At 39.1% G+C, this 22,318-nt stretch overlaps 1 long non-coding RNA gene across 4 annotated transcripts in view; it reads left to right on the top strand.

Annotated features, from left to right (window-relative positions):
* Positions 1 to 22,318, top strand: part of LOC112059775 (uncharacterized) — a 128,153-nt gene that overhangs the window by 26,819 nt on the left and 79,016 nt on the right. For all 4 annotated transcript variants that reach the window (XR_006176001.2, XR_010589298.1, XR_006176003.2 and 1 more), the window contains exons 3-4: positions 6,426 to 6,520; positions 18,082 to 18,128. This is a non-coding gene — a long non-coding RNA (uncharacterized LOC112059775). The remainder of the gene's footprint in view (positions 1 to 6,425; positions 6,521 to 18,081; positions 18,129 to 22,318) is intronic.

Raw genomic sequence — 22,318 nt, forward strand, 5'->3', positions numbered from 1 at the left:
TTTCATCTCATGTAATGGACAACAAAATATTGGAATTCCTCCCAAACTATTTCTAATTGTTCTAGTTTATTTCATAAAATCAAGTAAGAACAGGCTCTATTAACCCTACCCTTCCACTCCAGTGAATGCAGGTCACCTTTCTAAACTCCCTGCTTAAATATACAACATGAAAGCCAACCAAGACAGAATTGAACTGTGGATAGTTGGATGTCTCCTTATCAAACCAGGATTGTTCCAAGGATAAAGGGAATTAGTTGACCTTCTGTTTCAGTTCCAGGGCCTTTCCAAAAACGTGCTTGTTCCAGATTAAAACTAACTTTGGGGTTTTATTACAGACTCAAGCCTCAGCCTAGGCTCTCCAAAATAACAAACTTTTGAGTGACTCAAGGATAAGTTTTGAACAACTCTCTTCTATCAGTCTAAAGTACTGTACTTATATGTCCTCCAGTACAGTAGCATTGAGTGCCTCACAATCTTTAATTTATTTATCCTTCCCTCCTCAGAATATGAAACTGGTCAGTTTCACATTATTTTTACTTGAAAGTAGGTAAAACTTTCAGTTTTCAATTTTATTGAATTATTCCCTTTTAGTGTTGGGAACCCAAACCCAATAGCATTGTGTTAATGTAGCAGTTATCCAACATTTTCTTTCACTGATCCTGTTCCCTCACTAGAATCCAGTCCCCTACTACTTTGGTTTTCAGGGTATTTCTTTCTCCAAACCATTCAGGAATGACTCTGCAGACCACTAATAGTCCATGGAGCCCCAGTACAAGAGCCATTCTGTGAGTACATGAGACACAAAGCGAAAATGACATGTTGGAGTTTCATCATCTTCGCTGACTGAAATTATAAACATACAAAGAAAGAAAGAGAATAGTTATTCTGTTTTTATAATCTAAGGTGTCACTAGTAACAGGAAAGGAAACTTTTTAAATAGATGATTTTTATATAGAGAACATCCATTTAAGGTAATGACAAAAACGTTTTCAATATAAAGTAAAATATGAAATGAACCTTTATGATTTAAGAGCAGTTCTGTAACCAGTCCAAGTTTAAAAAAAAAACAGTAATGAAGTTCACCATTTTTATTCATTAAAATTGCATTTTTATTACAAAAACATGTAAAATGAAAAGTTGAGAGTACATTTCAATTGATCTTTAAATATTGCACAGAGTGTTTTATGTTTTCCCTGTTTAAAGGCCCATCTGAAAATGTTCTTAGAAATTATTAAAGATATGACACCAAATTACCTGAGATAGTATATTCAGATATTTGACCAGCTTGCCTGCTTATGCTATTGTTGTCAGCTATTCAAGATTGACCAGGACGGCCCCGTTTCCCAGGGCAACACATTTGTATAAACCCCTCCCCCCCCAATCTGTGAAACCAAAACCAAAACCATCAAAAAACAACCTAGCACAGAACTCTAGAACACAGAAGGCAGAAGAAATTCCGCAATGTACCACATAGGGCTAATTTCCCCCATCTGTACAAAATCTGTTAAATGTTCTGTTTTATAATTTATCTTATAAAATATAGAATGGAGCTTTATGGATTAAGTATAACTACTGCTTTTTCCTTACAGATAAGGCAGGAAGAGGAAGATGCAATTCTTCCTACACTAAGATCCACAGCTCCATTAGAAGACTTTCATGTCTTTTGAGTTTGTTAGATGATGATTGATAACCACTGTTCCCTGTGTTGCAACTAACCACTCCTATGTGAACGATGGAATGCATTCATCTTTGGGCTGGGATGTGGCAGCTGCTTCAGATAGGACAAGTTGTGAGGAAGAGTACTGTATCCAACTGAAACACGGCTTCACTGGCAATGTTAAAGCGCTGCGGCAGTGCTTTAACGTGGCTTGTCTAGTTGCGGCGTAGCACTGGGAGAGAGCTCTCCCAGCGCTCTTAAAAAAAACAAAACAAAAAAAAACATCTCCGTGAGGGGAATAGCTCCCAGCGCTATTTTACCAGTGCACTGTCTACACTGGCACTTTATAGCTGAAACTTGCAGCTATAAAGGGGGGGGGGAGGTGTTTTACTGTAGAGTGTGCCGTATAGTTAAGAAGAATATGATTTTTATCCCAAGTGGAATCTGGATGAGATGCCAGGGTTAAAATTCCCATTATCGCACAAAAGGCCATGGGATTTTCAGAGACCACAAATGATCATGCCCTTGTTTTTTTTCATCTCATACCACAGGCAGCAATTCTAACAGCACAGAGCACCCTCACCCCATTCTGAGGCATTAAGTAGTGCCTCAAGAGAGCCACCTACTAAATCAATAGCCTTGCTTCCTGCAGAACCCTCAACCTTGTAGAATTTTCCTATCCAAATACTGGACAGATTTGATCCTGTTTGGTTTGTGAGACCAGTGACAATAGAGACTGGAACCTGCTTCTACACTCCTATCTGTTCACTAGGTAACTATACATTTTTGCTGCAGGTATCAGTTGTAATCACTTTCAGACATTTCTTCCTGTGCATTTCTGTTGGGGTGCCCTTACAAATGGAGTAACCTGTATATAGAGTCTATACTTTTTACACACACATACATATACAAAATCAGAAGAAAATATCTGTTTTGTCATTAGCTTTTTTAAAACCCAGGAGGAGTAGGTGCTGTTTGTACAATCCAACATCCCTGCTTCCAAATCCTGTCCGGATTGCACTGATTAAGCTAGCATGAAAATGGATTACATTGATCTTAATTGCTTAATTTATCTTTTACAAAGGTGATGTGAAAGTTGAATTTTGCTTCTCGCTGAGCATTTTCGGTCCTTATAAGGAAAATGTAAAACCAAGACAGGAAGCATGGATTTAAATAATGTGTCAGATAACAGCAAATGCTGTTTGAAGGTGTTTCACTGTAGGAGTTTATTGTAACGTGGGGACGTTTATTGGGGACGTTTGGGATAAGAACATAAGAACAGCCATATTGGATAAAACCAAAGGTCCATCTAGCCCAGTATCCTGTCTTCCAACAGTGGCCAATGCCAGGTGCCCCAGAGGGAATGAACAGAATAGGTAATCATCAAGTGATCCATTCCCTGTCACCCATTCTCAGCTTCTGGCAAACAGAGGCTAGGGATACCATCCCTGCCCATCCTAGCTAATAGCCATTGATGGACCTATCCTCCATGAATGTATTTAGTTATTTTTTGAACCCTGTTATAGTCTTGGCCTTCACAACATCCTTTGGCAAGGAGTTCCACAGGTTGACTCTGCATTGTGTGGAAAAAATACTTGCTTTTGTTTGTTTTAAATCTGCTGCCTATTAATTTCATTTGGTGGCTCCTAGTTCTTGTGTTATGAGAAGGAGGAAATAACATTTCCTTATTTACTTTCTCCACACCAGTCACGATTTTATAGACCTCTATCATATCCCCTCTTAGTTGTCTCTTGTCTTATTAATCTCTCCTTATATGGAAGCCATTCCATACCCTTAGTCATTTTTGTTGCCCTTTTCTGAACCGTTTCCAATTCCAATATATCTTTTTTGAGATGGGGCGACCACATCTCCATGCAGTATTCAAGATGTGGGTGTACCATGGATTTATATAGAAGCAATATGATATTTTCTGTATTATCTATCCCTTTCTAATGATTCCCAACATTCTGTTTGCTTTTTTGACTGTGGCTGCACGTTGAGTAGATGTTTTCAGAGAACTAACCACAATGACTCCAAGGTCTCTTTCTTGAGAGGTAACAGCTAATTTAGACCCCATCATTTCATATGTACAGTTAGGATTATGTTTTCCAATGTGCATTACTTTGCATTTATCAACATTGAATTTCATATGCCATTTTGTTGCCCAGTGACCCAGTTTTGAGAGATCCTTTTGTAGCTCTTCGCAGTCTGCCTGGGATTTAACTATCTTGAGTAGTTTTGTATCATCTGCAAATTTTGACACCTTACTGTTTACCGCTTTTGGGTAGTTTGGGGTTACTGGTGAGCAGAAAGCAGGACTTGGGCAAAGAGGTTGAGAAAATAATTAATGCTGATTTGGGGTTCATATTATTTTATTGTTTGCAAATCTGTCACGCCCCAAGCACAATACTCTCTTCCCTAATGATCTAAGAACCAAAGAACATGACACTGTCTGACTAGTGGTCCATCTAGTCCAATATCTTGTCTCTAACAGTATCAGAGATTCAGGGGAGCGTGTACAAAAAAGGGCAGTTGGAGTGATCCATCCCTGTCTTCCCCTTCCGGCCCTCAGTAGTCAGAGATGTAGGGTCATCCTCAGCATGGGGTGGCATCCCAAACCATCTTCACTAATAACCATGGATGAACCTATCCTCCATGAACTTATCCAGTTGTTTTTTTGAATGCAGTTATACTTTTGGCCATCGCAACATGCCATGGCAATGAATTCCATAACTTAATTGTGTGTTGTGTGAAAAAGTACTTTCTCTTGTTTGTATTAAATCTGTTGCCTATTAATTTCATCAGATGATCCTCATTTTTGTAGTGTGGGAAAGGGTGAATAACCCTTTTCTAGTCACTTTCTCCACACCATTCATGATTTTGTAGATCTGTCATATACCCCCATAGTCATCACTTTTCTAAGCTGAACAGCCCTAGTTGATAGTCACCACCTAGTTAATAGTCATCTTAGTTACAATAAAAGTTTGCACAAATATTAGTAAATAGTGAAGGTCACTAACATATTTTTTCCCCACACAGTGAAATCTATATGTCTGGGGAAAGTGTTGCAGTTTCCTAAAAAGATAATTTGCAGATACAAAACCACACTTCCCAGAATTTCTGTCTTACAATGGTGTTAGCTGTAATATTTCTTCTTCTTGATACTATTTCACATACCTAGTTATATATGTGACTTTGGGGTGTTGGGTTTTACACACCCAGTTCCAGCAGAAGTTATTTTTATTTTAGCCCATCACTAAAATCAACACTTCAGTCCCTTCATCCTATTATTACCAGCAATTAAAACTACTTTCAAATAGGGAATTTTAATTCAAGAAGTATAATAAATGTCAGTCCTATAATATGTGCATTAGTGTAATCTAATGTGAGTAGGAAGTCACTTGAGATGGAAAAAAGCAACAGCTCCTCCAGGGCTAGTGCCATAGCACAAGCAACAAAAGGGAAACCCTTGTTAATCCTTTGGAAATATCATGTTAATAAATGAAAATGAGATAATGACTTTTGTGGCTAGCTGAATCTTGTCAAAAGCCTCTTATGAGCTTCATGAGTCTCAGATAGGGACTGTGTTACATGATAAAAAAAAACACACACAAAAAGTTCAGCTGCAGGCTGCACACAATAAAAAAGTTAAATAAGAATATATGCTTGGTATTATTATTGCTACCCTCCTGCCTGACCTAGAAGGTTTTCATTTTAGGGACTCCATCCCAAGATCTCATTACAGGTTTTTAATTGATATTTCAAAATCTCCCCAGAATGCAAGAAAAGTCTTGCTGCAGTTCACCTTTCTTTTTTTTTTTTTTTCACACTAAAGGTTGATGAGCAAAAGTAAATGTATCCTTTCTGATTGCAAATCACACACATCCATACAGATCCCATAAACTGTGGCCAATATTTCAGATCTGTTTCAACACCACAGGCAACACTAGATCTGCTTGAATGAACAGTAATGTCAATCCAGACTTTACACTGCAAAAGCAAGAAATAAAAGTGAGCTGAACTTCAGCGTCCAAATTTGATACTGAACTCTTCCAACGTTTGAAGTTGTTCAAACTGGAGAGTTTGGCTCCATCTTTAGGAAGCAGCTAAAAGTAGTGTGGTGCATTATTAGCTAAAATGCCTCAGAAGTTCAGTTTGTGATGGAAGCAAACATATATGATATGAAAATACAGTGTTCTGCTGCATATGTTGTGTGACCTTATATCATAGACATAAGATGTGAAGGTACCTTGGATACAGGTGATCATGAATTTTTACACTCAGAGGGGCAACAGGACCAAAATTTAAAGAGACATGCAGTTATTCTCAGGTCAAATATACACTTATCTGGATGCAGCAACTGAGCAACCAAAGCACTCTCCATCTACATTAGCCACTATTTAGCATTTGAAACAGATCCTACCAAACTACGAGAAATGTGAGATGGTATCAAAAAGTCAGTGGACGCATCACAAATAACTGGAATCTTGTTCAGATACTTTGTCTAATTATGACTTATTCAGAATGTAGTGAAGTTAATTTTCCCATTATTTCTGGCATTATTTTTTTCAGTAAAATAGTAACTCTTTAAGAGTCCAGTCATTATAAGTTCATTTGGTATTCATGGAAATAGCAATGATCATAATGAATTCATTTGGTATTCATGTGAATGTCACATGTACTTCCATAGAGGTACTGTTGTAATTCAGTTTTAGTTAGCTAACTTTTTGCTTTGACAGTGACTATTTCTTTCGGTTGTGCTTTACAGACGGAAAGGGTGGTCTGGGCTAAACCACAAGACTAGAAGTAAGGAGATCTGTGTTTAATTCCTGATTCTGTTCTGGATTTCTTATTTGGTCTTGGGTAAGTCACTTAACCTCTCCTTATCCCTTGTCCCGTGGGTAATGGGAATATAATTTATCTCAAAGCACTGTTAGGCAATTTAACCCATTAATGTTTGTAAAATGCTTTGAGACACTCTCTCCCCCTCTAATGGAAGATACTGAAGACATGCAAAGTATTAATTATTATTTTTAAAACCTTAATGGGAGGTTTCCTAGGTTTTCTTTAGCCCTTGTTTTTAAATCGGCACAAGTGGCTTCTAAAACCATCCCAGGGGCCATGATTTTCAAAAATGACAAAAGATTTTTGGGTGCCCAACTTGAGACATTTTTAGAGGGACATTTTCAGAAAGCTTTCAGCACATGCCCTCTGAAAATCAGGTCCCTTTAAGTTATCACATATTGAGAATCCAGAAATTGAGGCAGTCACTTCTGATAATCTTGGCCTGTTTGACTAAACACAGGCTCCTTTAAAATCTCAGCCTAAGGGAGCAAGGTGCTCATATTCCGTTGATATTCAATGGGACTCATGTACTTAAATCCTTTAAAGCTCTTTTTAATATTCCCATTTCAATATTCAGGCATTGTGATCATCTAGTCCAGAGGTGGGCAAGCGGGAGGGTCCTGCGGGCCCCTGAGCTCCTGGCCCGGGAGGCTAGCCCCCGGCCCCTCTCCTGCTTTTCCCCCTCCCCCGCATCCTCAGCTCGCTCCACTGCTGGCGCAATGCTCTGGGCGGTGGGGCTATGAGCTCCTGGGGCAGCGCAGCTGCAGAGCCTGGCCTGACCCGGTGCTCTGTGCTGCGCAGTGGCGACGGCGTGGCTGGCTCCAGCCGGGCGGCACGACTGTAGCGCCGCCAGCCACCAGTGCTCCAGGTAGCGTGGTAAGAGGGCAGGGAGTTGTGGGGGGCTGGATAGAGGGCAGGGGAGTTCGGGGGTGTGGTCAGGCGGCAGGGGTGTGGATAGGGGTCAGGGCAGTCAGAGGGTGGGGAACAGGGGGGTTGAATGGGGGCAGGGGTCATGGAGGGGCAGTCAGGAAGGAGATGGGGAGGTTGGGTGGGGCGGCGGGGGGCAGTCAGGGGACAGGGTGGGGGGTGGATGGGGCTGGGGTCCCGGGGGGGGGCATCAGGGAATGCGGGGGGGGGTTGGATGGGGCAGGAGTCCTGGGGGGGGGGGCGCAGATAGGGAGTGGGGGCCGGGCAATGACTCCCTCCCCTAACCGGTCCTCCATACAATTTCCAAAATCTGATGAGGTCCTCAGGCCAAAAAGTTTGCCCGCCCCTGATCTAGTCTGACCTCTTGTATAACACAGGCTAAAGAACTTCCCCAAAATAATTCCTAAAACAAGTCTTTCAGAAAAAAAAATCCAATCTTAATTTAAAAATGGTCAGTGATGGAGACTCTACCACGACTACTGATAAATTGTTCCAGTGGTTAATCATGCCCACCATTAAGAATTTATGCCTGATTTCCACTCTGAATTTGTCTAGCTTCAACGTTCAGTCATTGGATCATGTTATACTTCAGTCGGCTACATTGAAGAGACCATTATTAAATTTTTGTTTCCCATGTAGATGCTAAGGGGTAACTGTCATCAAGTTACCCCTTAACCTTCTCTTTGTTAAGCTAGATAGATTGAGCTCTTTGAGTCATCACTATAAAGGCATGTTTTCTAATCCTTTAATCATTCTCCTGGCTCTTCTCTAAACACTTTCCTATTTGTCAACATCCTTTTTGAATTGTGGGCGCCGGAACTGGACCCAATATTCCAGCAGCTGTCATACCAGTGCGAAATACAGAAGTAAAATAACCTCTTTGCGATTCCCTTATTTATGCTTTAGCCCTTTTAGCCACAGCGTTGTACTGACCTTCAAATGTTTTTCAGACAATAGAAACCCCCATCCCATAAGTCTGACCTACATTCTTTGTTCCTAGATGTATACATTTTTTACATTTAGCTATATTAAAATGCGTGTTGTTTGCTTGCACCCAGTTTACCAAGCAATCCAGATCGCTCTGAATCAGTGACCTAACCTCCTTCTCATTCACCACGCCCAAATTGTTGTATCATCTGCAAACTTTATCAGTGATGATTTTATGTATTCCTCCAGGTCGTTGATAAAAATGCTAAATAGCATAGGCCAAAGACCGGATCCCTGTGGGATCCCAATGGAAACACACCTGCTTGATGATGAAATAGTTATTAAAGTGTTAAATAGGTAACCTACCAATATGTGACCTACACTGGCCCCAACATAGTCCACTGTGACTCCTGAACTAGTGCCAACACTGGCCTCCAAGAGGAAGTGTCTCAGCATTCTCTAAAGACAGCATGAGGAAATGCAAACTAATCCTGACCCCAGCTTGCGTTGGATCAATGGTTCACATAGTACTGAGTTCCAAATTCAAGAAAGGCTTCCCCTCCAACCACCCTCCCACCCATTCCTTAAAGCTCTGCACACCAGCAAAATACCAACCGGTTTGGAAGAATAAGCAGGAAAGGTTTCATTTCTTTGTTATGTAAATCAGTTATTTAAAGATTCCCTTTGCACATTAAAAATAATACAAACATGAGAACTACAACTTTATCCAGAACAGATAAAAGGCAGGCAGTTTCAGTTAAAATTAAAGATGAGCCAGAACAGAAATATCCTATTCAGTACGTACTGCTGCCCCCAATACTTTCTTCAGCTGCAAAGTGGAGGTGGTAGGGGAACACAATGTTTTTTATATTATTCCCTGAAGCTTTTCTCAAGTGTTGGTTCCAGGAATTATATGGCAACATTAGAGTTGGACCAATGCAGGTTGCATAATGAAAGTATGACGTTTGTGGATTGTACTTTCAGGAGGAACTGGAGTGTTTGGAAGTGTCTGATGTTCTTCAAACTAATCCAGCCTAGTTATACAGTCACTAAAACAGAATTCGGTGTTTGTTTCCTCTTGTTTAGCTAGTTTCACTAAGAAAAAAACAAAACAAAAAATGTGTCTCCTACTACATGAGATAACAGAAGGCTTTTTAATCTGGACAGTGGAGAACATTGGTGATGGCCTACCTAGGGGGTTGTATGTAGCAATCACTCAGGACATTAGCTGGACTGAGGTAGGGTAACTTTCACCTGGATTCTAATAGTGTGGATGCACTCACTCTACACACAAAGGAAGGACTGACACATCCTTGATCCAGAAAGAGGAACCCAGTTGAAGTCACTCCTTGCCTGCCTCCAGCCAGGAGACTGAATGCAATGCTTCTCTGGCCACCTCCTATTCCGGCCATCCTAGACACCAATATTCCTAAAGCTGGATTTCCTGTGCAACAGTGTATGAACCTATTAAGTAGTTTGGAGACCACTTCCTCCACACACACACCTTTTAAAACTGGGGGTTGATTCCTTAGCTGGTAATATAGACTGAAATCCTTTTGCTCAGGGAAAATGCCCACTGAAACTAATGGGAGTTATGCTGCAGTCAGAACTGCACGGTTTGTCTCTGTGCTGAAAGATCACTATGCTCCTGCCCTAGAATAAGATTTGCTAATGGACCAAAGATGTAGTCTGCCTTTTTATTATCAATTTTTTTCTGAAGAATTGTTCCTATTTCTAAAGAATTAATCATGAATGTTGTAAGTACTTTGTGTATTTTACAGTGTCTAAAGTGAGATAACAGGCTGAAAATGACTTTGCTACTGTATTTTACATATTCATCACAGTACCTCTTCTTATTCTGGACTTAGAATTAAACACCTCAATGGCCAAATCCTGCTCATTATGCTTGACAGATGCCTGCCATTGACAAAAAAAGGGATACTTGCACAAGTGAGTGAAACAGGATTCTGGCCAAAATGTGCTCAGACCAGGAAATGGACAAAGTCTAACTGTTAAACCAAGGGCTTTTGGTTATGATCTGTGAACCCCACAGAAAGAGTTGATATTCTTTCGTATCCCAAGCTCAACCAGACCTCTTAGGACTAGTAGGTGAGCCTGAAGTCTCATAATAAACAAGCTTTCACATTGGATAGTTCCTAGTTCCAGCAAGGTGAGAAATAGAACTAGAGTAGCTTTTCTGGTGGTGTTTTGGTGCTTTTGCTTCTGATTAATGCCAAGGCATAAAAAGTTAGTCTTTTTCAAAGCTGAAGGATTCAGTTCAGTTTCAGTTTGAATTCTGAAAAATGTGCAGATTACATTTTACTTTATCTGAAACATTTATCCATCCTCAGATTTTAACTCTAGTTAGTTCACATTTCTCTTCAAAGACTTAAATGACTGCTCTTGACTAGTCTGAAAGCAAGATCAGCTCAAAGATCAATGTGGTGAGACATGTTTTGAAATACATACATTGTGCATTATACACAGAAAGCTTCCTTTTGCATTGCACTGTAGCTCACAGTAAGAGCATGGTACCAGTCTGTATTGAACTCACAATGCTTTTCTGCACACATCAATTCAGATTAATAGAAACGGGCTTTTCTATTATAAATAAAACAAGTATTGTTGTGTTTGGAAATAGTTCAGGCAGTGGGAACATTTCACAGTCAGGATTGGCAAATCAGCATACTTTTATCTGTAACAAGAGAAAGCATGACAGATTTAAAATATTTACCAATTTCCATCACATCCTATGGGTTAGAATTGCAGGGCATAACACTCCATGTGACATGATGAGTCACTTGCATAGAGGCTCAGCTAGATGTACAGGTAACTGAAAAAATAGTTACTTACTGTACCTGCCTCCAACACCAATCTAGAACTATAGGCACTTACATGGCCCATGGAAAGGAACAGACTTCTTACTCTAATGGAGCTAATTTTGGCTGAGTGCAGTATAGAAAAATGAAAGTTGCAAGAGAATGGGTTTTTAAAAAAAGGGAATATGGCATCACCATCTTTTGAACTGTGGCTTCATGCCACAAAACAAGTTATGAAATGCCTGAGGTTTGCGAATGTCTGTATAAAGCTGAGTGGATCTAATGGTCATATGAAGGAATCATTCTAAAATGGCTTAGGAAGTTAGGCACCTCCAAGGTAAGGCAGGGTCATAACACTGCATGTAACATGATGAGGTGCTTGCATAGAGGGTCAGCCACAAATGGTACAGTACATGGTAACCAAACTGAAGTAATTTTTGAAACAATACAGCTCCTGGAGCTCTTAGAACTACATGTAAGCAATATCCCCCCCCCCTTTTTTTTTCTTTTCCGGTTCATTTGTTTTTTTAGCTAAAAACTCACTTGAACTATCCATACTTTACAGGTTTGTAAATTGGGCTAAAAATCTCCAGGGAACAGAATTTCTAGCAAGATTTTTGGTATTTCCAGCTTGTGGCCAAGTAACAAATAGGAGAACACACTTCCTATAATATTTTGGAATTACCAGTTCTAACTAAAACCTGAAGTGTAGAGGCATGTGCCACTGAAACAAAAATAAAAAATGATCTGAACAACTTCAGACCTAGAGAAATGTTTGCCTCTCTTGGTTAGGTAAAGGTTTTGTTTGAAGATTCAAGTAGATTCTTATTTTAAGCCACACTAGTTTGCCCATCTTTTGCACAAATCCTCATAAAAGCTGGACAAACACTGTATATAACAAGTGGTACTGAATCATGTTAAGAAAAATGTGATGTGATTTGATGTGGTCCTCATAGGATCTAATGGAAAAACTGATCTTTAATGCAGATAGGAAAATGTTCTGGCTCACATCACATCAACAATGTCACTGAGCATGAGGGAACAGTGTTTTTTCTATTTTTGTGCATAAAGTTCAGTACCCACTGACTGAGAGAACATGCATGCAGCACCTATCACAGAAAAAAAACGTTTCCTCCACTTTTTCTAATGTTGTTTTTGCATAAATTAGTGCACTAGTAGCAATCTGCCAAACAGACTAATCTGTGAATCATATACAAAGCAAGATTTTTTTTTTGTGTGAATCAACCTAAAATTAATAAGATCTCAGGAAGATAATTATTGTTGATCATAATATATACACATTCCCCTTGCACAATGAATCACATTTTAGAATGTATTTTTCGCCCTACACCTTCCTTCTCTATTTGCATGTGTTCTTATAAGAGCGTATCTTTACACACTCCTGATGTCTAGCAATCTAAATTCATGGTACATCTATTTGTGATTGATTATAGAAATTAAAGACAATCCCTTCATAAATATTAATTAAAATGTTAAGCTTTTTTTTTTTCCTTCAATTTTTTGGTGTTTTTTTTTCCACCTGACACAACAAATGTGATGTTGTCTTTTTCACAGCTGGGAGACAAAGTACAAATGGCCTCTGGGAATGATGTGGATATGTCAAGGAACAAAGGATATGGCTTTTAAACAAAGATAATTCCTTCACATAGAACTCTTGCCCTTTCTTCCTACCCCTGGTGCACCTCATTCAAATGACACTACCAACTACTTGACCTACCAGAACTGGCTATTGAATCAGCAGATAGGAAAATTCCTTGGCCAACCAACATGTCCTAATACCTCCTATTTAACAGTATGTGATACGGATTAATCCACAAAAGTCCAATATTCTGTTCAGTATACCTGTAATTATTTTTCAGTGTGGTTGAATGGCGATGCAAGCTGCCTTTTGCCCTGTATCAGCAATTCAACAATTCCTCCCTCTCTGCTTGAATAAAATGTGTCTTGATTCTTGTTTCTCCTGCTGTTTTCTTTATATTTAGTTTATGTTCATGCGTTCTGGGAGTTAGTGTTAGTTTAAAGAGTTTATCTACAGTACATCTACTCTCTCTATCCCACTTCAGCATCTTGAAAACTTCAAATTATATCATCTTTTAAACCGTCTGTTTTTCTCTCTAGTGAATAGAATTCCAGGTTTCCCAGCCTTTCTGCACACAGAAAGTTCATGAGCACTTTTATCATTCTTTTTTGCTGTCCTCTGGCCCTTTTCAATCCCCAGGTTGTCAATTCAATGATATGGTGTCCTGACTTGTGTAAGTTGCCTAAATGTGGTCTGATAAGTACTTTACAATATGCTGGACTAATTTCTTATTTCTTCCAACATCAGTTTTAGACCTCTACTGTTTTGACAGTGCATAATAGTGCATTGTGGGAAAGGGTTTATGCTTCTGTTTACTATCAGTCCTATGACTTTCCTGTTCTTGGTTATGCAAAACATGTCTGTTTAACATATATCCGTTCTATTTTGAATTGCAAACTTTGAAATCTACCCTTGCCTCAGCAAAAAATCATGAACCATTTGTCCCACTCATTCTCCAGTCTTGTCTGGAAGATCTTTGTTTCTTTAGATACAGATTTTTTTAAGGTATTTAGGCATCGCTGCTCCCAGCATTGCAACACCTTGGAATTTAGGAGTCTAAATGGCATTTTCAAAAGGGATTTAATGCCTTGAGCCAAAATTCCATTGACAGTTGATGAGATTTAGGCTCCTAAGTGCCTACATCACTTTTGAAAATGAGACAGGCTCTTAAATCAGTGAGGCCATGTTAGTGATAATCTTCTCCAGGTCATTCATATAGAGAGAGAGATACAATTTGGCCCTCAATATCAATCCTTCACTCATTGCCTTTCTTGTCCCAACCCCATACACCAGTTACATCATTGCTATCTACCCCTCACTTCAGTTACCTAAACTATCCTTTCTCCAATCCAAACCCATACCTAGAATCCAAATAGAATTTAGTCCATTGCGTTACCCATGTCTGCTTTCTGCATTACTTCCCTAAAAATATTCCACCCGATTTGTCAAACAGGATTTACCCTTTATGAAACCATACTGACTAGTTTATTTCTCCAGATGTTTTGTGACCTCATCCTTTATTAATGTTTCCAGAATCTTGCCTACCACCAAGGCCAGACATACTGGTGTATTATTTCCTGGCTCTCTTTCCTAGTCCTTGTCTTACAGACTGAGGTTGTATTTGCTTCTCTTCAGTCCCTAGGAGTCTTCCCTCTTTCAAAGGAGCCAAGTTAAAATCTCCATTATTGAACCACTGATCTTGTTAAAGATTCCCCAGTATATAAACCCTATTACCTTGGAACTTCTAGTCTCCAGTAATTTTAACTTACACAGGACTTATGCTGAAATGAATGTACTGTACCCCAGAAACTTTGCTTCCACTCAACCTCATGAATATTGAGCAGAAAATTAGATTTAGGCTGAGATTGTCAAGTTTTTATAGGAAACACAGCAAAAGGAGAGTTTTAAGAAGATATTTGAAGGAGAACATTGAGGCTGTTTATGGGGACCTCTTCCCAAGTGTGAGGTGCAGTGTGGGAGAAAGCACAAAGACGCTTGTTTGAAAATCTAACCACCCCAGCAACTGAACAATTTATCTCAACAAGTTCCTCTGTCTTTGCTGCGTTTGGTTTTTCTATGTCGCTTTCATTATTAAACATCAAGCTCTTCAGGGCAGGTACTGAGCTTTCCTGTGCTTTTGTACAGTGTCTAGCATAGTGAGACACCCAATTCTCATTAGGGCCTATGGGTGTTAGCGTTATATAAATGGTAATAAGAATTAATGTTCAAGCCTGCATTTTTTTCTACTTGCAGGAAGGACTGCAGAAATGGACCCATATTTTCCATAAACCATAGGTCCCCTTTATTCAGCATTCTTGTGTATGATAATACACTGCCTCTCTCTTCCTCCCTGTCCTTAATACCTTTTATAAGTTTTGAATGTATCTACATTGACCTTTTATTATTATTCACCATTGTTATATGTGCTCGCTATTGCCACCACAAGGCTGGATTACTCTAGTGCACTTTACCTGGCTTGCCATTCAATGAGCCTCCAGAAGCTCCAGGTAACAGAGAACAAGTCAAACTACCCTCTAACCATGGTAAGGCACCATGTGCACGATATGTGAATTCCATTCTCTGTCTACGTTTCTCCTTCCAGGTGAAAATTCAAGGAACATAAGAATGGAGATATTGGGTCAGACCAATGGTCCATCTAGCCCAGTGTCCCATCTTCCAACAGTGGCCAACGCCAGATATTTCAAGGGAAATGAACAGAACAGGGAAATTATCAAGGGATCCATCTCCTGTGGTCCAGGCCCAACATATGCCAGTCAGGGGCTTGATCAGGAGCTACTGACAGGCTTCAAAGTTATAGAAGAGACCAATTTCTTCCCTGTCAGTACATATAAGGTCCATTAAGTGCCTCCTCTCTTGGTGCTGGGAGGTCATCTTTTTGGGGTCAAGGATATAGTTCTCAGTTTAGGGCTACAACTTTGGGACTTTCTACCTGTGATTGTCTATCAGAACACATACTTCAGAGTAAAACTTTTTTGGTTAGTCAGGCTTTCTTTTAAACATTTGTTTATTGGGTTTTTTGCATGTGTTCTTTCTGATATTTTAGAACAGGTGAGTATTTTATAGAGAGGGGGATATTTTGAGTTGTTTAGATTCTGAGGATCAACTTTCAAAAGGGCCTTTATCCTGCACTCTAATTTTATGCCAGTAACTTTGTACCTGCAATCAACCTTTAGAAGTTAAACTACCTGACTTGCAGGCACCAACATCCTTTGCGCTTTTAGATCAGACAATTAATAATTTCTGCTCACAACTGATTATGCTTGCAAAACAGCAGGTACAAAATGAGGATTTTTTTTTTAAATGTAATCCTGCATGATTTAAATACTATTATCTGGTGCTTGGATATTTTCATGGAAGGATCTATGTGATACATTTTAAATAGAGTGAAGAAAAATAGTTGATAAATATCTTGTACATAAACAAAATCAAAAGTGGGATATCAGGGACGACTCCTGCAAAAGTTCTACTTGTCAGCTCCATCTACTACAAAAGAACAATGATCAAGCAGGAACATCAAAAGGGAGGAGTCTGAGACTGAGCAATTGTGAGAGTGGATCTCGCCATGAAGTTAGCACAGAGTAGTTAGAGAATAGCAATCCTCCCTCAGAACTAAGCACAGCCATTAATGAATTGCTACCCCTCTGAAGCTCACTGCATTCAGAAAGCCCCTTCTCCCCTGGGAATTCAATGGGATCACCAGAGGAGGACCTCACCTCCTTGAAAAACTTCACACCCCAGCTGCTCACCCAAATTAGAACTCCTGTAATTCACACCAGAACCTGGTGAAATTGCATCATTTGCTCCAATATCTGAAGCTTGACTTGCACACAAGATATGCCGGGGAAGGTACAAATTACAATTTCAAAGCCTTTCAGCCTGAATCTGAATTTAGAATTAAGACTATGCAGCTGCACTCACCACTGCTTATTTCAGCTTATTGGGAAAAAGAAAAGAAAAAGAAAAGAAAAATCTCTAAAAGTCATTATTTTAGTGATCTGAGTTGTTTGTTACAAGGCTGTCTCCAATGACACTGACTCACAGTTAAGAGGCTGCAGGATATTAATATTAACAATGTAAATAACAGACAATTCTTCAGGGGAGAAAGGAACTTGTCTCTAATTTTCAAAGGATAGGCTTTACTTAACTAAGCCTAATTAGCTGTGATTTTCACATAAGCAACAACAACAACAACAAAAAATCACATTTGTTTTAGCATTTTTAAATAGCTGATAAATGGAAAATTATTTTCCAAAACAGACTTTTAGGAATATTATCAAGTTCTTAAGTGCACACAAATTATTATGCCCAAGATTATTTTCTCATTTACTATATTTACACATACTCTCTATTGCAACCAAAAATCCTAAATGTTTATTTATTCTAGAGATATCATATAGCAACAATATACTGGTTTAATGTTTCTTTGTAAACCCCTAAAGCTTTCTTTCTGCTGTTATGTAGAAATACTCATTCTAAGAAATATTAAAACGTATCTTATATGTGTGCATACATTTTCTAGAATGAATTATCTTAAAACATTTTATTATGCAACGAGGGTGTCGTGAAGGGTTTGTCACTTTAATTGCAGTAACTTATACTACAAAAGAATGGCTGGGTGTGTTAAAAATACCACTGTGAAACGTAAGGTATAATATTGGTTTGCTTTTGCATCATGAAGAAAAGAGCTTTTTTTTTTTTTTTCCAAATTAGCCTATAGTGCATATTGCATGCTGGCTAGAATTCAGCATGTACATAATGTAAAGCACCCCACTTGAAATCCATCGTATGGAATTTTTAAAGTGCTAAATGTCCCCTCTGCAACCACTTCCACCTGCTTTTGTCCAACACATGCATAGTTTCTCCTTTTAGTAGGAAGGCTAAACCTTCTCCAAGTCGTTAAAAGTTCACTTTTCACTTTATTAATTGCATACTTCACCTGAAGAGAAGAAAAAAAAGTGATCTCATGCCTTTTTAGTGGCTTAGCCAAGAAGTTACTTGGTTTATAGCCTCACTAAGCCAGGAGGTTCCTGCAGCTCTGGTTACAAGGTTCAGACACTATCAAATCCATGTAATGTTTTATATGCTTTGGAGATATTCTCTCTTTCCTCAATGATTGTTGCTGTAATTACACAAATGATCTGCTCCACTGTCACTTCCAGTCAAAGGTGTCATCTAAAATTAAAAAGTCATGTAAAAACTAAAAACTGTTTAAGCAGGCAGTTGGGACCTGATCTGATTTCACAATGTTTTGTTTAACTTCTTGTGTGCCTTGTCTCTTTGCACAGTGGGGTCCAGTTTAAGCGAGTGGAGTGGAGAGCTGTACATGGAAGCTGTGAGTACTAGAAACTAATGTCCTCTGTCTCTTAAACACTTATTTTATTTTTTTAAATAAAGGGCCTAATTCCCCCATTGCGGATTCAGTGTAAAATTGCCTTGAGAAGAAAACCATGTACAGATAACATTACACTGAATGTTTCTGAAACAGATAACATTACACTGTTTAGATGAGAAACAGACAATATGGCGACTCAGCAACAGGATTAGAACCTGAAGCATAGCTTTTCCAGGCTTCTATGGTATGGACATGAGATAGGAGGTTACAGAAATGGAAGCACAAGACACCATATTGAGGGTAACTGAGAACAAAGGGACTGAATTGGCAGCCATAGATTACAGATAGGTTTACATAGATGCTATTCTCTATATCTACCCCATGTTACATCTTCAGAGACCCTAGTTAGGAATCAAATGGCTAATAGTGGCTATAGATAATTACTGTACAATAAAATACTGTGCTTCCATCTAACTTGGGTGCTGTTCAATGGTGAATTTTGTTTCAGATTCTTGCTCCTGGATTCTGATTGTTTTAAAATGAATTCTTGTTTCTGCTGCTGCATAACTACTGTATTTAGATTAAACTGATAGGGCTGTATAATTGCTGACACAAGGAAGGTGCAAATTGTACTCCTTGTGCCCTGACTGGAGCCTGTCTCCTGAGATTCACCCTAAAAGAAGGCAGGTGATGTCACTACTGCCACCCTCCTATGGTAGCTTAAATCTCCGACATGGACTGTGTAGGAGCCCTGCCAGTAAAGGCTGGTGAGGGTGTGCAGTAATTCAGCATACCCCTAGGGAGGCCACTCCTCCTCCCTAGCGAGCTTTGTCTTCTTTTGGGGCTGCACTGGATCATGGTAGATTCCCCAGCAGACAGAAGGTTTGTGTACCATATACAGCTGCAGACACTCCCTTCTCTTACAGGGTAGAGTATTGCAGTAGTCTGACTGCACCACTCTTTCAGCTGTCCCAAATGTACTAAGAGTCTGGCATGTTCTGCACATCACACAGGTCACTGACTCAGTTCAGGAACAAACTGCCCATCTTGAGACTCAGAATTTACTGTGGAAAATGACCAGGCAGAATCATCCACCACAGAGAATGCTAAAGGGCAACACTTCCAATGGTTCTGGAACAGTTTTATAGTAGGGGGTGCTGAAGGCAGACACCGTGAATTGTTGTGGGTTGTTATTACTATTTCGTGACAGTACCCCCAGCACACCTAGTTCCAGCACCTATGAACACATGAAATAAAAAATGAAACAATCCTGTACAGTGACTCTCATCCTGACATTTTCAAAGTGGGGTGAGAGATTTTGACTGGGTGACTCCCATTAAAGTCAATAGAAGTTGCAGGGCTAAACCCACTAAACAAAGATCTGCAACAAACAGGGACTCATGTGAACTGATCATTTCAAAGAATTATTTTTGTGACCACTATAAATTGAATTGCATGGAAGCCTTTGTTTTGTTATTGAGGTTTCCTTAAAGTACAAGATGGGAAAGGAAGAACACCAGCCACTAATTCCCAGAAATTAATTCTAAAGTGTCAGAGAAAGTTTTCAGTTTACTGCATGCCCTACACTGTCTCGTCAAACTCATCAGAATTTAAATAGTATGTTTTTCCTTTGGAGACAGACTTAACAATTGAGCTGAATTTTGAAACTGGATGTGCCCATTGACCCATTACTACTGTGGGTGTTTTCATACCCAACCAGTTAATTGCCCATAAAGATTCATAATGTAACATGACGTGAAGAAGAACCAGATGTGACTCGTTAAAGTCTTATGTATCAAGCTAGGAAATCCAAAAAGGCTTGTTTTTCAAGAACAGACAGCATTTCAGGTTTAAATGAATGCTTTGTACCAACCTCCTGCAATTTTTGTTGCCATTTCTTTGGCAAAATTGCCAGGACAAAGCACATCTCACATAAAGATGCCCCAAGCCAGTTTTGAAATGTTTCATTATCTCTAAATATCGGGTAAATATCTTCTTTCATACAGATATTATGCAGTGCTTGACCTGGAAGTATGTTGTATATATTGTGTCTGGAAGAATTAAACCTAAAGAAAAAACTCATGTCATCTTTGAAACCACTCTTTCAATGCCATGAGTTTTCTATTTGATTTTCCAGCATAATCAGCAGCCACTTCAGTGTGCGTATGCATTTGGCTCAGAGACTGGCAACATTGCTTCTGTGGGAATGATAAGAAAGACATTTAAAAATTAAAAGTGTAAGCAATTTTGTACTTTAAGGTGATAAGTTTGTTTTTTTTAAGGGGGAGGTATGTGTTGGAGTGGGGAACAAAGTAAATTTTTTCCCCAGAGTTCAGAGATAAGTACACCGTGGGCCACAATCTGCCCTCAGAAACATGCCCTCAACTCTTTTAAAGCTTGCTGAAATAAACAGGAATTGCACCAGAGGGCAGAAAATGGGCCAAGTCATTAGAGAAAGAAGAAAGAGAAAAACTTGGAAAAGCCATGAAAAATTGTACACCCGTATTTTTTCTTTTTATCTGAAATATGTATGCTCAATGGAGCTTCTTGGTTAAATAAAACACGATGAACGTACTATGGATATATATACTGTAACATACACCCAAAAAAATCAGTGTACTGGAAAAGGGCTATTTTATGCAGCAGTTATAACTTACTGCAGAAGATTCTAAAGTTGGACTTGGTACATATCCACAGCACAAAGAAGAGAGTGAGAATCTGATATGGTGGATACAATTTTTCAAGTTACTCACATTGGCTAGAACTGCAGTGATTTCATTTTTATTGCACTACAACCTAAACACAAGCTTCATTAACTGCAAAGTCACATTTCTTTAACACAAGGTGAATAAGAGGGGAAAAAGGTGTTTGTTTTTATTTGAAAATTGTTTAATTTTCTGAAGTTTATACCATATGTCAATATCGTTAAGCAATTCCCATGGTTATGCTCAAGATTCAGCTCTACCTCTGCTACCCAACCATTAAAACCAACAAGAGTTTGTGTAGCAGTAACAAGTTCTAAAGAATATGGAACACCTTTCAGACATGACAAAAGTCTCAGCAAGAGTTTAGTGCTAAAAATGTATATTGTCAGAACACAGTTAAATATAGTTTGAGGAGATGGAGAAGGAGATGTTGAAAGAAAAACACCTCTATAACATCATCTTCCAGTGAAGGCATCTGCCCCTCTAATCATTAAGATGGTCCACAACATCAGAGCTGACCTAGGCTCCTCATTGCTTCTAGATAGCCAAATAGTTAGGATAGCTAAAAATGTCTCTTTCCAACTGCACCCCAATTCAGATTTGATGACGGTGACACGTTAACTCCAGGTTTCAATACTGCAATGGATTGTTTCTAAGGATAAAACCATTAATCTTTCCTTTATCTAGGAACCAAGCCTCGGTTGGTTCTGATACAACAATCTGCTTATGCAGCAACACAAGACACCAAGTGCACATCACACTACTGCCAGGCTTCCTTCTTTGGCTGTTTATTGAATACCAAGTGTTCAAGGGTGTTGGTCCTTATCTTCAAAGCTCACCATGGCACTGACCCAAATTACTTGAGGAACTGTCCCACCCTGGATGATCCTGTCCTTCTGAGCACAGCAGACAGAACTTTCTATGTAACTGGCCCGTAACTGAGGAACTTCCTTCTGGAAGAGATCAGAATGACTACAAATCTCAGCACCTGCAAAATGAAATATAAAACCATTTCTTCAACCTAGTCTTCCTTTGGAAATCCCATCTAAATAACATCAACAAACAAACCAAAGCAAACAAACACAATAACCTTCCTACGGAATGGAACTAGAGAGCGAAGGAGAGCATGCAATACAGAAATCTTCTTAACTTCAATACATTTGTAAGGTGTTCAGGTCCTGTATAGAAGCCGGGCCCAAGAAAAGTAGGTAAATACTCTCTCTGGCTGAAACCTGCTGCCTTCTGAAAGGCTGAACGTGAACATGCATTTGACTTAATTAATCTAAAATCTGAACAAGATTAGTTTTCATTGTCAACATCAAAGTTAAAATAGGTTTCTAATCTTTTTACTTATGCCAAGAAAAACCTTTAGCAAGAAGGTCTTCTATCACTCCTAATCATGCCATAATCCTGACATCATAAAACTAATTGATGTTGCCACTCTTAAAATGGATCTTAATCTAAGTGATGCAATCATTTAAAAAT

Source organism: Chrysemys picta, chromosome 7 (assembly GCF_011386835.1).
Source record: "Chrysemys picta bellii isolate R12L10 chromosome 7, ASM1138683v2, whole genome shotgun sequence".
NCBI classification, from domain to species: Eukaryota; Metazoa; Chordata; order Testudines; family Emydidae; genus Chrysemys; species Chrysemys picta.